This window comes from Alligator mississippiensis, chromosome 2 (genome assembly GCF_030867095.1).
Source record: "Alligator mississippiensis isolate rAllMis1 chromosome 2, rAllMis1, whole genome shotgun sequence".
NCBI lineage: Eukaryota > Metazoa > Chordata > Crocodylia > Alligatoridae > Alligator > Alligator mississippiensis.
Genome location: NC_081825.1, coordinates 51566109 through 51583810, shown reverse-complemented (window position 1 = coordinate 51583810; position 17702 = coordinate 51566109). Strand labels below are relative to the sequence as shown.

General features: G+C 45.1%; 1 protein-coding gene and 1 long non-coding RNA gene across 5 annotated transcripts in view; one reads left to right on the top strand and one right to left on the bottom strand.

Annotated features, from left to right (window-relative positions):
• NSUN7 (NOP2/Sun RNA methyltransferase family member 7) overlaps nucleotides 1-4723 on the bottom strand; it is a 70306-nt gene extending 65583 nt beyond the window's left edge. For 3 of the 4 annotated variants that reach the window (XM_059721665.1, XM_059721662.1, XM_059721661.1), the window contains exon 1: nucleotides 2566-2627. The gene's annotated coding sequence lies outside the window, so the exon portion shown is untranslated. Of the gene's footprint in view, nucleotides 1-2565; nucleotides 2628-4666 lie in introns of those variants that run through there. The other variant, XM_059721663.1, reaches the window with a different exon arrangement.
• Nucleotides 4724-4810: 87 nt separating this feature from the next.
• LOC132248538 (uncharacterized) lies at nucleotides 4811-16063 on the top strand. Its single transcript, XR_009459759.1, has 3 exons — nucleotides 4811-5049; nucleotides 15668-15749; nucleotides 15863-16063. It is a non-coding gene; the product is annotated as an uncharacterized LOC132248538 (long non-coding RNA).
• The last annotated feature ends 1639 nt before the right edge of the window (nucleotides 16064-17702 follow it).

Genomic DNA, 17702 nt, shown 5'->3' with positions numbered 1-17702 from the left:
TTAACAGTTTTTCAGGAACTCAAGCAGGATGGCATAGAGTCCTACTCAAGCTTCTGAATCTACTGACATGCCTAATAGTTGGGATAGAATCTGGCCCTAAGGGACTACTTGCTTGAGTAAGGGTTGCACCATCAGGCCCTTAATTATTTAACACTATTACATGTCCTACATAAAGATATGTTTAGAGAATATTAAGGTTGCATAATTAAGCATTCAAAGGCCAGAAAAGCTAAAGCAGGGGTCGGCAACCCCTGGCACGTGTGCCATTAGTAGCATGTGGAGACATTTTTCCTGGCATGCCGGGAGGCACACAAATAAATTGGTTGTTTTTTTTTAAATTGCTGCTCTGGGCTCTCCTGTGCAGCCACAAATCACAGCACCACAGCAGGCTCCAGGACGGAGCCAGGGGAAAGCAGGTAGGGAAGCTGTCTGTGCTGTATGGCCCCCGCCCCATGCTCCCAGGCTGCACACTTCTGCCTGGCTGGCCCCTGGAGGGAGCTGCCGAGGCATGCAGATGCCCTGTCCCACCTGGGGCAGTACTGAGGTGCCGAGTGCTGGGTATGGGCGGTTGGGACAGGGTCTGGGCGGTGTGGGGGAAGGCACCGCAGGCAAGCCAGCCCGGTCGGGCCCTTAGGAAGGCGGGGGCTGGGTGGGAAGTGGGGGCTGCCCTGGGGCTCTGTGGGCTCGAGCTGTGGTGGGCAGGCAGGCAGGGGTGCCCAGCAGCACCCGTGGTGGGCACTGGCCCGGCCCACACAACTCCACAGAGTTGGGCTGCAACCACCCTGTGCACATGAGGATGCTGCCTGGCTGGGGCAGGATGCCGGGTTCGGGGGGCTTCCCTCTTCAGGATCGGCCTCCTTGTATGCTAGGCACAGCGCAGGCAGAGCAGAGCCATCCCTGGTTCAGAGGCCTGGCCGCAGGAGCCCCCTGGAGCCTAAGAACAGCCACGGCGGCTGCTTCAGCCTGTCCGGGTCCCAGCCTTGCCCACCTGCAGTGCCCCTCAAGGGACCAGGGCTGGGGCAGGCACTGCACAGAGCCGCTGTCCTGCAGGCTCCCGGCTGCCTCAGCCCTGAGAACTGGCTGCGGCAGCTGTTTCCAGAGCTGGGGGAACAGCCTGTGGCTGCAGCTCCTACTCACACTGTCCCCGGCACACACAGAGACCAAGCAGGAGCCCTCCAGGCCCGGCGTCCTGCCCCAGCCAGGCAGCATCCCTTTGTGGGCAGGGTGGCTGCGCCCCATCCCCACGGACCTGCATGGGCCAGTTGGGCCCCACCTCCAGTGCTGCTGGGCCCCCCCGCTGTGGCCCGAGTAGCAGAGGCCTGGGGCAGCCCCTGCTCCCTGCCTGACACCAGCTCTCTATTTACTGTAAAAAAATTAAAATAAATAAAAGCAATATTAATTATTATTAATAGTATTAAATATGCAGTGCGTCCTGCCATGTACCCCCTCTGCCCCGGTTTTGTTTTTGTGGAGTGCTGGCACTCCAACACCTTACAAGGTGGACATTGCAGTTTTTTTAGCACGCCAGACGAAAAACATTGCCTACCCCTGTGCTAAAGTGACAGTTGCTGGCACCGCTTAAGTTTGTCCCTTTATACAGGTACATTATGACACAGTTTATAATGATATAATCCAATGTTACTTCTCAATGAAAACTATGAACTCTTTTCCTTGGTAAGAGCTGTGTAGTTCTGATTTTGATCTCAGTTTTACCAATGAAATTCAGAAATAGCTACAATAATTATATTTTTTGGTGAAAAACTGATTCAGGAGAATCAGACCCAATGTGAGGCTGAATGACACATACACATTTAATCTGAGTCCCAGTGAAATCAGAGAAAAAGCATGAAGATTTTCAAGAGGAGTAGGATCAGACCTAACCAAAAAAAGGAAGTGTATTTCTGTCTCTAACTGAATCAGTAAATTGAACAAGGAAACAAACAAACAACAAAAGAAGAAAAAAATAACAAGGACATATGAGCAATATGACACACAAAAAAGGTGAAGTTTGGCATTAATCAGACTTTTAATTGAACCCAAAAGCTCATCCCCAGGATAGCTAATCTTTCCAGTCCAAGATTTCTCCCTCCCAAAAGCTTCTTTTCTAACTGATTCTCTCAGTCTTGCTGCCATGTTTATATTGCCTTTTTTATCAACCTCCTTCTTTCTAAACAAGGGCAAGCTTTATTCTTGACACCTTCCAGGTTTATTCTCTCAAGTTTGACTTTCTGGTTTATAATTTCTAGTAAGACTTCAGATTTATAATTTACGGCAGAATTCTCTTTCAGATTCATACACTGGATTTAAACTAACATTCTGCTCTTTTCCTGTGTTAGAACCCCCATTAACGTCCACCGGAGCTGACATCAGTGGAACTCTCCACATGTACACAGAGCACAATCCAGGAGTTGAAAATCATTTTGTTGGAGAGTTATGGTTGCTACTTGCATTACATTTCCAGTACATCAAGTGAATAATTAACGGCAGTTACAGATTGATCCTGTGAGGTGCTGAATGTCCTAAACTCCCAGGGGCTCCAGTCAGAATTGAAGGTACTCAGCATACCTTGCAGATCAGTGTACCTTGCAGATCAGGAGTTTCGTTAAATGTTTTGTGATATAGAGTAGGTCCTAGACATACAGAGTGTCCAGAAAAGGTTATCCCATGAGCCTCTGGGATAGGTAAACGGAATTTCCAGGTCACGGAAGAAGAGCAGGCAGCTGCAAAAACCTTGCAAGGACAACAGTATAGCTGTTACCTCAAACTGTAAATAGCTATATGTAAGTTCTATATATAATAAAGAGTTGTTAAAATTACATTAGTTTTGTCAGCTGAACTTAAGCTTCATAAGTTAATACGAATTTTCTATTTCTTAACATACAGAGAGGTCACAGAGAAAACTTCCCATTCCAGAACAACTTTGCCAGAAAATAAGTTCTTCTGATTCATATAAAATGATACACAATTACTCTAAATTGCTGCTCATAAATGCATACAAATTCAATAGATGACATGGTCAATTGTATAAGCATGATCATGCTGTTCAACTAGTTATGCTAATGCTAAATTTCAAAAGTCTTGTTCTTTCTTATTACCTCTCCCCATTGGGTTCCAACCCCACAAGTTAAATGAGAAAATTGCCCCAACTCTTTAAATGTCTTTGATTACAACTGACAGTTGTGATCTCTGGAAAGAGAGAGTCGCGTGGTCTAGTAAGACCTGCAACTGTTAGAAAATTTTGACTGGGCACACAGAGCATTGTTGAATCAACTCATGAAATTCAGATCTAAATTGAATCTAAAATTGAGCTTAACCTCAGTTCTTGACAGGACCATCCCTGTGGGGGTACAAATTGGGGTGACTGCCCTGGGCCCTGCGCTTTGGGGGGGCCCCACAGAGCCAGGTGGAGCTGCTGTGGCCCCTCCTTCAAGGCCTGCCAAGTGCTGGTGACTCTCCACCACTGCCGTTGCCACTGCCGGCTTCATGTCCAGCCATTCGCCACCCCTACCCCTGCCCACCGTCATCGCCACCACCACCGGCTTCTTCACGTCTGGGTCCTGCACAGGCTTATTTGCCCAGGTCAATTCCCCCTTGCTGATGTGCAATTTTCATACATGAGTTTCCACTTAGGCCTATTTCTCTAAACTAGACCGAGAGCAGCCTCCAAGCTCCATACACCAGATTATATTTTTTCTTATGTTCTCATTATGTTTTCACAATTTCCATCATTATGAAAAGAAGCCTGTTTAAATGAAATGGAAATCCATGGTCAGTTGGGTCACACAACTTCCATGGGATTTAAAGAACAGGTATGGGATTCTCTTCTGAGCGTCCACTGAAATGCTCACTAATTTAATCAAACTGGGAAAAACTGAAAAAAAGCTTCCTCAACTGTTAGTCAGAGTCACAGCATTATGAATCTAGGCCCATCTCAAGAATCTTCATCATCATTAGATTAGTAATGAATCACAGAATTCTGATAATAAATCACTCCTTATACATTCTGATGCATTAGAGCTGCAGTCTGCTTGGAAAGAGATTGAGAATTATAATCTTTGCAAAAAAAACAAAAAACAAAACCTGGAAAGCACCTTGCATATGTGTTTCCTGATTTTTGTCAATAGTTCTTGGTTGCCACCTGCTGGAAGCTTGTGCTATATCAACCTATGACAAGCTCCCTCTTGCTTAGTAATTGTGTTACATCTGTGTTGTAACTGCTATTATAAAACCTTTCTCTATTCTGGAGCTGTTTTAGTGTGTGGTGTAGTGACCTTACAAGTATGATGCAGCATCTTGCAACAGTGTATATGTTGCTTGTCAGAAATTTTAAATCTTATAAAGTTGTGTAACCCGGGTACACCCAGGAGTGTGCCCTATTCTCAATAGGACAGGATGGGTAGGCAGGGGGTGCTGTGAGAGGGATGCCAGAATTTCAAGTAGATCCCTCTTTCCTCTATAGAGTTAGCCCAAGCCCAAAGTTCTTAACTATATACAATTTTTGAGTTATAATATATATAAACATAAAACTAAATATCATATACATATTGTCCCAGGAGAGAACAGGGGGAAAGACCCCGGACAAGAAAGGAAAGGTATGAGAGGTGCGAGGGACAGGAGAGAGAAAAACAAACACACAGGGAAGACAAAACAAGAAAAAACTACTTACCTTCAACAGGAGCTGCAACACAGCAGGAACAGAGAGAGAAGCCCACGTGGCTCATTAGCCGTGCCTTTATTCAGCTGAGGTCGGCCGGTGACGTCACAAGCATCCCCGTCCGGCAGGGATAAATGCGGCGAACAGACAAGGAAGAGGAGGAGAGAGGAAGGACCCGGGGAGTGTGGGGACGCTAGGCCGCTTCTGGGATTAGCGCTGGGAAGAGAAAGCAGTGAACAGGGAACCAAAGGAGGCTCCTGACACCAGCCGCAGTGACAGCGACCGTGAACAAGCCGCCAGCGCCGGAAGCAAGTGGGAAGTGACTCCATCAGCTGGCAGGAGCGGCAAAGGCAGAGGAAACAACAGAGGATATGGAGGAATCACCACCACTGCAGGTGGGAGTAGTGGGGACCAGAGGGAGGAGGAGGAGTTCTACCCAGCAAGAGAGCCTCAGCAGGAGCTGACAGAGGATTGCAGAGAACTCAGGCGGTGATCCTGAGTGAGGGGAAGAGTCAGCCATTCGGCAGGGAACGGCTAGATCTTCAGATAGAGCTGACCCAGAGAGGAGAGGAGCAAGATAGCTCAGGGCATATAGAGGCAGGGGAAGGGAGGACCCAAACATGAGTCAGCCCATAGCCAGACCATAGGGAGTAATAATGTAAATAAAAATAATTGGTTGCCGCTGCTTCTCGCCACTGCTGCCGCTTCAGCCACGTGTCAGCCCCAGCCCTGCATTCCTACCGCCCCACCCTGGGCCCTGCCAGTCCTGGCCGCAGGCCCCCATGCTCACGCTCTTGAGCCCACTTGCCACTTCTCGTTGCTGCCGTCACTTCTCCCTCCTCATCCCCACCTGCCTGCTCAGCGCTATAATGAAACTCACTGAGCACTAAGTGGAATTAGATATGTATTTAAAATGAGCACTATAGTGAAATAGTGCTGAGCAAGACCATGTTAAGCGGGGGTTGCCTGTATTGATAGGAGATTTATAAAACTTTATAATAATGTCTATCAAATGAAGTGACTGAAGCTGCATGGTACATCCTCTGGAGCCCTGATTGTATAAAAGTATCCAGTGTTTTCAGCATCCAAATATAGAAAAACTAATCCAAACTGACTGTGAACTTTTCAGAATTCCCACATTATAAGCTTTTTATATAAGCTTTACATTTCCAAAATTGAGAGGGGTTTACAGCATGCTTTACAATGTGACTGTACAGCCCTGAGGTTAGTTTATCAGGTACTTTTGTGAGTTAACAGCATGTGAGGGCCATCAGAATTGCCAGCCTGGCACTTCTTTTCCACACACACATTTTCATTAAATCGTTTTTAAATTTAAAAAATGTCAGTTGAAAAAGGGCAGAAATCTCAATACTGATAGTGAGGCAAGTTTCTCAGACATTGGGTGCATTTACAAGAGATGCTTACTGCAGAGCTGCCTAATTAGCTCTTCAGTAAAGTCTCAACATCTGCATGTGAGGCCCTATTAGGCCACAAAAAACTAATTAACGCCATCACAGGTTAGTACTTGTCAATACAACTACCATCCTATGGTGAAGTTCTTTAGTATGCAGCAGCACACATGTAGATGCTGAAGGGGCTGGCTGGGGCACACGGGTGCTTAAATGTGGGGCTGCCTGCCAGCTAGGCCCACACTGAAGCACCCTTGCACCTCATCCAGCCCCTCCACAGTACGTTGAGCCAGATTGGAGCAGCCCTAGCCTGACCCTTTGTCAGCCAGGGCTTCTCTGACCTGGCTCAATGTGCTACAGTCCTGGAAACATATTTAAATGTGGCACCTTTGAAGTAATAAACAGCATATTGCACTGGAGTTTATTGCTCCATGCTAATAGCATGTATAGATTCACCCATGGTCTCCCAGATTCTTTTGGTCCTGCTGCAGATTTTTTCTTTACAAAATGAGTGAACCTTTTATCTTAGTTTTAAAAATCTAGCTTGTGCTCAAGTGAAAAAAGATAACACTTTTTATTTATTGTTTATAACAGCTCATCACTAGTATTTTCTGCTTTTAATTTTAACGGTATTTTAATTTCTTTGAGATCATAGGGCAGATTCTTGACACACATTAATTTACCTAATTCTTCTCTGACACTGCAAAACTGCTTTCAAATTGACCTGTATGCCCACCAGGAATCCATCCTCTTCTCAGGAGTTTCCCAGAAGCTTTGCCCACCCTAAAAGGTGTAATAATTAATGCCTTTATCCATGAATATGTATGTGTCACCATACCATGATCTCTATACCATGAGACATGCAACCAGAAAACAATGCTTTCTTCCCAAAATGATTGGAAGGGTGATCTACGCCGGGGTGGGCAATTATTTCAGGTGGAGGGCTGCTTACTGAGTTTCGGCAAGCCATTGAGGGCTGCATGACAGGCAGCCCGGGGCAGATAAATATTAATTTTCTAAATTTTTAGAGGCCCTGCAGCCCGGATAGAATGGCCTGGAAGGCCACATCCAGCCCGCAGGCTGCACTTTGCCCACCCCTGATCTATGTCAATGGTGCCCAACCTTTCAGCCCCATGGATTAGATAAACGGTGCAGGGTTGGTCCTTAGGTGCAGATCCAGTTCATAGGCCTGATCTGGTGCGTGAAACTTGCTTGGTGAGTGGCCCCAGCCCCACACACCAGCTCTGGCCCTGACCCTGTGCTCCAGATCTTGTCCATGGCCCTGATCCCCTGCAGAGAACCATGTAATCTGGCCCACAGGGCTTGGAAATTTAGTGGCAGGAGAGCAGGGGTAGTGATAATTGCCACCAGTCCCCCACTGTCAAATTTCTGGATTAAGGAGGAGCCCTGCAAGCCATGTAGCTCTGCAGGCATGGACCAGAGACTAAGTATTGCTGCTCTGTGCAGTTCAGTATGTTTCTGTTTCACAACATTTAACCCACCTACTTTGATTATGCATTATGTCTTCATTAGTTTTCCTATTTGTTTCTTCATAGTAGACATTAAATGCTTTCTTCCCATTCAAGGAAGCAACTGCCTTGGCAACCAACTGTATGTTGGGAGAGTGGGAAGCAGTCTTACAATTTTTCTTTGCTCTGCCACTTTACCATTTGGACAGCAAGGGGAGTTACAGGAACAATGCAGCCTACCTCTCCTAACACTTCCTTAAATAAGAAGGAGAGGTACTTAGCCTTGTTAGTCTGAAGTCAAGCAGAAGACAAGGCAAGGTTGCACCATAACTCATTCCAAAAGGCATACGCTTTTTTAAGGTTTATAGAACCTGATGAAGTAGGCTGCAGTCTACAAAAACTTATGCCCTTTGGAATGAGTTAGTTTTAAGGTGCCACCCTGCCCTACCTTCTGCTTTAAGTAAGAGTGAAAATGCATCCAATCTCTACCCGGTCAAAAGTGTTCCTATATAAAAGAACAAATAAATTATCTTCATAGTAGCTCTCATTTACCTCCTACTTAATTTTTTTCTTTGCTGTTGGTAGGTGAAAGGTACAAAATAGAAATAAAAAATGCTAGCCAAGCCTGATTGTGGACACTTTTCAAGACTGAACTTGCTGAGGTTGCCCAGTCAGGTTTCAGCATGAGTGTAAATTAGTCATGCAATAAAGGAAGTCCCTACACCATGAGTATAACTAGACAGTTTTTCCTTTATTTTATTTTTTAATAATCTATTTACTAACATATTTTGACCAATATGCTTTTTTGTGAATTTCTTCTGCTTTGGTGTTTCAAGCTTCAGTCTTGAAAATAACTGCACTTGCTTAAATTTAAGAATATAAGTAGTCCCACTGGAGGACAGAAGCCCATAGGATCATATAACACTCTGCTCTAGAAACACACTCCACCTCAGAACCCCCTTTATTCATAGATTCATAGATGTTAGGGTCGGAAGGGACCTCAACAGATCATCGAGTCCGACCCCCTGCATAGGCAGGAAAGAGTGCTGGGTCTAGATGACTCCAGCTAGATGCCTATGTAACCTCCTCTTGAAGACCCCCAGGGTAGGGGAGAGCACCACCTCCCTTGGGAGCCCGTTCCAGACCTTGGCCACTTGAACTGTGAAGAAGTTCTTCCTTATGTCCAGTCTAAATCTGCTCTCTGCTAGCTTTTAACCCCCAGGGGCGCCTTGGTGAGTAAAGCCTCACCAATTCCCTTCTGTGCCCCCATGATGAACTTATAGGCAGCCACAAGGTTGCCTCTCAACCTTCTCTTGCGGAGGCTGAAGAGGTCCAGGTGCCCTAGTCTCTCCTCATAGGGTTTGGCCTGCAAGCCCTTAACCATACGAGTGGCCCTTCTCTGGAACCTCTCCAGGTTATCCACATCCCTCTTCAAGTGCAGCGCCCAAAATTGCACACAGTATTCCAACTGCGGTCTGACCAGCGCCCAATAGAGGGGAAGTATCACCTCCTCGGTTCTGTTCATCATGCATCTTCTGATGCACGATAAAGTGCCATTAGCTTTTCTGATGACTTCATCACACTGACGGCTCATGTTCATCTTGGAGTCCACTAGGACTCCAAGATCCCTTTCTTCTTCCGTGCCTCCAAGCAGGTCATTTCCTAGGCAGTAGGTATGTTGGGCGTTTTTCTCCCTAGGTGCAGCACTTTGCATTTTCCTTGTTGAATTGCATTCTGTTGTTTTCCGCCCATATGTCCAACCTGTCCAGGTCTGCTTGTAGCTGTTCCCTGTCCTCCAGTGTGTCCACTTCTCCCCACAGTTTTGTGTCATCCGCAAACTTGGACAGAGTACACTTCACTCCCTCGTCCAAGTCGCTGATAAAGACATTGAAGAGTATCGGTCCAAGGACTGAGCCCTGCGGGACCCCACTGCCCACACCCTTCCAGGTCGATACCGACCCATCCACTATGACTCTCTGGGTACAACCCTCTAGCCAATTCGCCACCCACCAGACTGTGTAGTCATCCAAGTCACAGCCTCTTAAGTTGTTCACCAGTATGGGGTGGGATACCGTATCAAAGGCCTTCCTGAAGTCTAAGTAAATGACATCAACCCCTACTCCTACATCCAGGTGTTTTGTAACCTGGTCATAAAAAGAGACTAGATTAGTCAGGCATGATCTACCTGCTACGAACCTGTGCTGGTTTCCCCTCAGCATAATTTTTCCTGCCGGGCTCTCGCAAATGTGAGCCTTGATAATTTTTTCAAAGACTTTGCCAAGGATGGAGGTGAGACTGACTGGCCTTTGTGTGGGTGCTCTTGCTCTACAATTTAGATTTTAAGGTGCAAGTAGTGGAAGCAAACAGACACACAGACATCTTTTCCCAGGATTCTGAACTGGGGATACTCAACCTCTGGCCTGCAAGCCAAATACAGCCCATGAAGTCATGATAGCCAGTCTGCAGGGATCCCCATGGATCAGAAAATTGGCAGCAGGGAGCAGTGGAAGCTGCATATGGCCATATCTCCCTTGCCTAGAATATTCCCCCCGTGTGGGATCAAGGGCAGGCCTGCCTCCCGTATATCCAGATGGTATCAGGCTGCTCCCCCACCCCCAATCCATGTGTCCAGATCAGGACCACTCAGCCCCTGCTCTGCACCCCACCCCCAACCTGTGTGCATCTAGATTGGGGCTGTTTAGCTCATGACCCATACACATCTGAATCAAAGCTGCTACCCCTCACCACTCTCACTCCATATGTCTGAATTGGGACTCAGCTACTTTCCCCTCCACCCACACATTTGGATCAGGGCCACTCATGTATCTAGATGAAGGTCACTCTGCTCCCAACCCTTCCTGCTGCATGTCTGGATTAGGGCCAGGATGATCCCCACCCCTCCCCAGGCAGATGGATATGGGTTGGGCTGTGCAACACCCTGCAACTGGATCAGGCCCATCGGCCAGATCCAGCCCACAGAGGGACCTGGAACTGCGCATCCAGCCCATGAGCTGAAAAGGTTGGGCACCACTGTTCTAAAACACTCTTGCTCTTTACTTAGGTAGCATAAGAAATACAGACTTGGACATGATAATAAACCCTGAAATCCAGTGGCATAACTATGCAACCGGGCATCCAGGGCAGTTGTCACACATAGGGGCAGCACAACGTTCAGTTCCTGCTGCCACCACCAGAGTAATCACTCAGTTGTGATGATAGTTGTTTCCTTGTCTCCCACCAAGTTGGCACCTGGGGCATTTGCCCCAGTCGCCCCACACTAGTTATGCCACCGTTGAAATAATTTCCCTGTCTGGAGCTCTTCATTGTTTTAGGAGGTTCTTTGGTTTTGGGCAGAGCTGTTGGGGGGGGGGGGGGGGGGGCGTTCAGGAACCTTTTTTCTGCAGATCAAGGTTTTTTTTCAGAATCAGAAAGCTTGGATTTATCTGGTCTTGGTTGATCCCACAGTTAAACCAGAAACCCCTGCCACAAAAGCACACGAGTCTCTTCCTCTCCCAAAGGTTTGTCTCTCCAAAAGCCTTGACCTTCTTGACTTACAATGCCTATTTTATCATCTATTCCTTTTTTGCCCTGTTTAGAAATTTTCTGCTTCTCTCCACTCACCCGAAGCTGGCCACCCCAGCTCCAGTCACCTTCCTTAAGATACCTGTGGGAGCCTGTCGGGGTTAATGATTCTCTCTTTTCCCTAAACTGGTGGGTAGGTCTTGAGCCTTCAGCAAGCAGTGGATTCTATATCTACATGGAGCTTTAGCAACAGCAATATCATAACTTTGTGATCTCAACAAGAATTTTTAACCTGTATATAGGCAGATATACAGAACATCCTCAGATCATCATGGAACCTTAGCTAATTAAACCTCAACTGCCCTGGTGAACTACACATGAAAATATTATTAGAAGTATGTCTTCTGTAAGACCCAGAGTCAAACTTCGGAAAAATTTGAATGTAGATCTGAACTTCACAGCTGATACTAACTATCTCCGTAATAGGCCACTCAAGGTAACTTGTACAAGGCTACCGGGAGGGAGGGGGGGGGGGGGGGCGGTAGGGATCAGTATAACACTTAGATACCTTAATTCAGGATGTTTTAATTCCCAACAATTTTCAGCTGTTGCCTCCTGCCCTTTGACTGCCATTCTGCCAACTTGCTTCTTGTCTCAGTATCACATGTTCCAAAGTCCTGACTGAAAAAAACAACAGAAACCAACTGAGGGTGAAAGTTTGTCTTCTCATAGAATCACAGAAATCATAGAAAATTAGGGTTGCAAGGGACCTCAGGAGGTCATGTAGTCCAATCCCCGGCTCGAAACAGGACCATTCACAACTATTTTCATTCACCCAACTTCTAATGAATGCAAGATACTTTCCATTTAGCAACTACAGCCTGGTTGTAAAACAACCAGGTAACAATGATGAATTTGCAAAGCAATGTCTTTTGCTCCAAGCAAGCTAAAGCCCAGAAATCCACCTTGCTAGGCAGAATCATAAGGCTATTAGTAGAGGTATATTGGTAAGCTGTTCAATTATTCTCCTTTTTTAGGGACTTTAAGATATTTCTACCCAGGATCAGATCCATTAGTGGTGTAGATTCTCTGACAGTTGCTTACTTTAAACAGCAATGTACTTTCACATGTGCTTCAGTGAAAACATGATTCTTTAGTAAGTGCACCATCACTTTCTATTTACAACTTGAGTGTTCAAAGTGAAATCAGGGGTAGCAGATGAAATGTGAAATGATCACAATGAAATCTGAAACTACAAGGTGAGAAAATACCACGCTTTGTCCGACAATCCAAGATGCTGATGGAAAAGTCCATTCTTGAGGGCGCGTGTCCATTTCCATGACTTTCTACTATAACTGTTATTTGTTAAGTGACAGACCATTGAAGCTTCTGTAGTCTCTGTTAAAATGTTGTCATCCAGTTAAAGGGAATAGTGAGGTGACACACTTGCCTTTGGAATCCCTCCCATTCTGGATACTTCTGAATATTTCTTGGAAGACAAGGCTAAGGTCCGGATCATGAACTTCTTGAAATCAGTCTCTTCCATGCCCTTGTATACTAATGCGAAAGAAGCATTACATATTAAAGGTAAAAGATAACTGCTAGGCAGGTATCTGTAGGAGGCAGTATGCTCTCAAGGACAGAGCATAAAACATAGGCAGGAGACATGGGTTTTTATTCCTGGCTCAGCCACTGATGTATAAGTCACTTTTGTTCCCTGTGCTCAGTACCCACTCCCCCTTTTGTCAGTCTTGTTCGTTTAGATTATAAAATCATCGTGGCAGAGTCTATCTCTGCTTATTACAGTGTCTAGTATCATAGGAACTTGTCTTATCCAAGGCTTCTGGGTGTTACTCCACTACAAATAAGTTACCCCATATACTCTGAACACTAAAAAGCCTTTTTTTGTGACTTTGGAGTGGGAAAGCTCACTCCAAATGTCAGGAGAGTTAAAAAATATTCTCACTGATAATATACCAACATACTGTCTTGATTTATCACTCCCTATAATGACATTTCAAATTATATTAGTTGAATGCACTGCGCTACTAGCAATATACTCAATACATTTTACAGTAACAAGTAAAAAACATAACTGGGATAAAGTACATTTAATCTAAGAATGTTTGCCAGTGATTCTGCCTCTCTCTTAGACTATGGGTATGAAAAAAGGCGTTTTTTAAAGGGATCAGAAAGAGAAGAGATTTCTCAGTCCCACAAACCTCCTGTAGTTTAGAACAAACTCCTATGGGATTGATGTTTATCACAGACTAAGGCAGGGGTGGCCAACCTTCCAGGTGGCACAGATAACCTGTGTGTGGCATGTGGCAGATCAGGGAGGGGACTGGAGGTATGGCAGCAGATAGGGAAGGAAGCAGAAAGCAAAGCAGCAAATTGGGCAGGGAGCACAAGGAAGAAAGCAGAAAGCAGAACAGCTCAGGGGTCAGAGTGGCACTTGGAGATGGGATGGAGCTCTTGTGGCATGCCTGCCAAAAAGGTTGGCCCCACTAGACTAAGTGAGCAGAGGGATTTTGTGACTGAACATCACTATTTCTGATAACTTGAGTTATGGAGTCGAAACAGGACTCAGACACAGTGAGTGTATTGACCCCTGTATTTATAGGGCCAGATTATGAACTGTCTTTGCACAGTTAGGAAATTCTTACACTTAAGGACAGTGAAAAAGGGGAAGTTAGGAGGCCCAAATGTCTGTGCTGCTCCTGTCCCTTCAATGGCTGGCTAAGCAGGACCACTGCACCTGTGTAAAAGAAGCAGCAGCAGAGAAAAAATACCTGCCCTCAGCACAATTTCTGGAGATCTTAAGGGATACTGTCTCCTCACATTGCTGTCCTCCAAGTGGCTGTGATGTAAAATACACCTCTAAAACACAACTGAGTAGACTTCAGGTTGAAAGTAATTAGCATACTTTGCATACTTAAATATTCAATTAGTGAAAAGCTGTAGACCTGTGATTTTGGCATCTTTTATAATAAACTTAGAGATAATCTACAAACAAAGACCCCCCTCCTATTTTAAGCCTTACTGAGACCCGAGGGTGAATTTAACCCATGGTTTTTGTGTTCATATTCCCACACTCTTTTGGCCAAATGTCCTCCCTTTATTTATCCATTCCCCAAGCAATACTTTTCTGCTGATCTGCTTACACTACAAAGAGATTGGTTTTCCTTCCCCTTTCATCCTTTGTGTCTTTTCAACCAACACCTTATCTCCACCCTGAAACATGGGTTAAGTCATTCCTTCATTTGATTATTGCTCGAGGCTGGTACTCAGATCATCACCCAGGAGGCTCAGATTAGTGATAAGACCAGCATTTCCATTCTACAGACTCAAATAACATGCTTGTAGGTCTGGGAAGAGATGGTTTTCAGTTGTTATATTAATATCTGCTTCATAATTACTTATTTGGTAGTATAAATGGGGGGGTCCCAACCAAGATTCATAGCCCAGTTATGTTAGGGACTCTATATACATACCTAGACCTGAACCAATACATCTATCATCAATACTTTAATTATATGAAGAGCAAGTAAATATTTTTGAGTTGCTTTACCAAAGAAGTAAATATATCAGGATGACTGACTATTAAAAATTAATAAATTGTACAACATTTGAGATAATTTATTTTTAAATATACTTTGAATACAGGCTGTTGTCGTTGTTGTATTTTTTGCCCTAACAAGATATTGAAATCCCCAATTTGACAAATGTAAGTCAATAAAATATAAGAAGATATACAGCCATTTAAAAATATCAGTATTATCAATCAATATTCACAGAGGAATAACACCAGGCCTTTATACACAATGGGATCACTTAAAGGGTTCCATTTACTTCTTGACATAATATTATATACTATGTTGAGATCCACCCTACTTCCAGCAAATCTGCAACAAACTGAATGTACATCCAGATCTTCAGGAGTGCTCAGAATTAGGGTTTTAGGGTGTGTGTAGATTAAATGATATTTCCCGTTTATGTCAACACAACTGTGTTTGTGTTTACATGACCCAGGAGTTCCCGCCACTCTAAAGTCCATTTAGCACCTTAAACTAACACTACTTGGAGATGTGTTAATTTGCGATGTTCTCCAGTTACGCCGCTCCAACTGTGAATTTGTTCATGCAAACAGCCAGAGACTCCAAAGATTTCTAATTAATCCCCTTTGCCATGAGGGGGTGCTTTGTTCCGGCCTTTAGACAGTAGGTGCCACTGTGTGTTCTTTTTTACCCTCCTTCACTCCTCGCTCCTCCCTCACAGCGCACAGTTCAGGTCGGGACAGGTCCAATCAGACCAATTATTATTTTAAAATGGGGGAGACAAATAATCCCTTCATTTTCTACCCCCTCTTAATTCTTCCACCCCCCCACCACCTATAGTGTATGTCCTCCTCCTCCGCCCACGTACCCTCCACCTGTGACTCCTGCACCCCCACAACGTGTGCTGCCACTGCAGTTGACATAGCTCCCAACAACAGCTGCAGCATCACCAGTAATGGTGAGGTTTTTGCAAGTAGTTTGAAACTTTGGAGTGAGTGGTTACATGACTTTCTTCAATATAGCAAACCTTCTGAACTTCATCACATTCCATTTCAGAACCACGACCAAAAGTCCAAGGGCAGGACATTGCCTGCCAGACCTGATGCCCAGGATATGCAGCATCCCAGGTGATATTTAGGTAATGTGTCCCACTGACCTTGTGCGTGGAGGGGAGGAGCAAAAGTCCAGTTTTTCGACTGTGTGCCAAACCCCCCTCCTCTTCCACTTCTTCCTTTTTCCATCTCCTAACAGAAAACTTTTGCGGGCAGAACTTGCTGGGGGTGGCAACCAGCCCACAGGCCAGTAATGAATGAAGATAGTGAACAGGAAAGTAGAGTGAAATATCTTCAGATTTTAAAAATATTTTTACATTTTGCATATATATTATATTGTTAAGTTGTATATAGTTATTGTTAAAGCTGCAGGGTTTTCAGTAAAGTTTTATTTACTCTATATAGGTGTCATGTTTTCTTGGGGAGGGGTTGGGGATGCTGTGCTTGGGGGGTGTGGTTTATAGTCATGGCATTACTGGAAAGAGTTGCAAAGAGTTACAGGGTGGACTGTTATCGGAGGGAAGGAGGTTGAATGCTTGTTAAGTACTAGCTAGGGTGCGGTGCAGCCAGTATGTCTTGTGAGAAAAAAGACTAAACAACCCACCCACCCCCAGCAGCAAGCAGGCAATCTGCAAAACTTCTCCATGCATGGACCTCCCAGGGCCTTTAGCAAGTCTTTAAAGATTTTAATAAGTCTTTAATGCAGTATAATGCATTTCATATGCATGGTTGCCAAGGGGGGTGAGGGGTTGGGGTTAATGCTTGCTGCTGCAGCTCCAAAAGATCTTTTTTTTTGGAGTTTTTTCTTTACAGGCTGTACTGTTATGGGAGGTGCGATGTAAAAATGTTGTTTTGTTCCCAGTGCTTTCTTTGCAAAACCTTACATGCAGCACCTTTTGGAGCCAGGTTTGCAGACCGCCTTCCCCCATTCCTCCTCACCCCCCCCAGTCACGATTGCTTTGTCCTCCCTTACCATATCTCTCCTCTCAGCTTTTTCAAAAGGACAGGGACAAGGTGAGAGGGAAATGAGGAGCAGCACTCCCAAGGCACCCCAGGGTAATCGCTTCAGCTACCTAGGTCTCTGCAGAATCAAGTGTATTCAGTGAAAGTATCATTGTGAGAGAACTTCTTTTCATTCAAATTAAAGAAATGTGTAATACCCCCTTCTTGTACACTAGGTATTGGCAAGTCCTCATCCGATGGACCTTAGCTAAGCAGGGAGCTGCTAATTAGCCAAGGCCAGGGTTTCAAAAAGTACTCTGCTCCCTATAAAGAGGCCAGAAATGTTATGCAGCGGATGGCTATCCCAAGACATATTATTAAAGTGCCTGGAGGGGAGGCCAACCAATCTGAAATACAGACCTTGACCAGCTTTGTGTTCAGCCTGCAAAGCTACTGCACTCCTGCTCCTGGGTGGCTGCAGACCACTACCCTGCTCCCAGGTCCATGCCCTGAAATCAAGCAGGAGTAAGTACAAATTAGAATTTTTTTCCTGCATCTTTATGTTTTTTGCAATCAATTCGATTGAGAAATCACAATAAAGCTAAAACAGTATAGACATTTTTTTTACTAAACAATGCTGTTGGTAGTCAACTGGTGATTACATTTTTTTAAAGTACAGCCATTGCCAGCAAAAGCAATACAATAGAATAAAACACCAGTTCACAATATGCTGTCAAGGTCCCTTGAGTAATCCCTTGATATGATATGGATGGATGGAGGGCTGCATGGTGGGAGAGCAAGGGGTGGGGAGACAGGCAGGTAGCCAGCCTGGTTACTGGCCCTTCCTGGTTACTGGCCATGTCCCAGCAGTGTTTTACTTTTGGTCTATATGGCATGGATGTCCAATGTGGGGTGGGTGAGGTGCTTTTCGAAAAGATGATAACCACATGACTTTTATGGAGTCATGGTATTACTGGAAAGTTGCAGGGTAGACTGTTATCGGATGGAGGGAGGTTGAATGCTTGGCCAGTGCTAGTGTGCAGCCAGCAGTTCTTGCAAGAAAGAAAACTAAGCAAACCCACCTGCAAAGCTTAGTT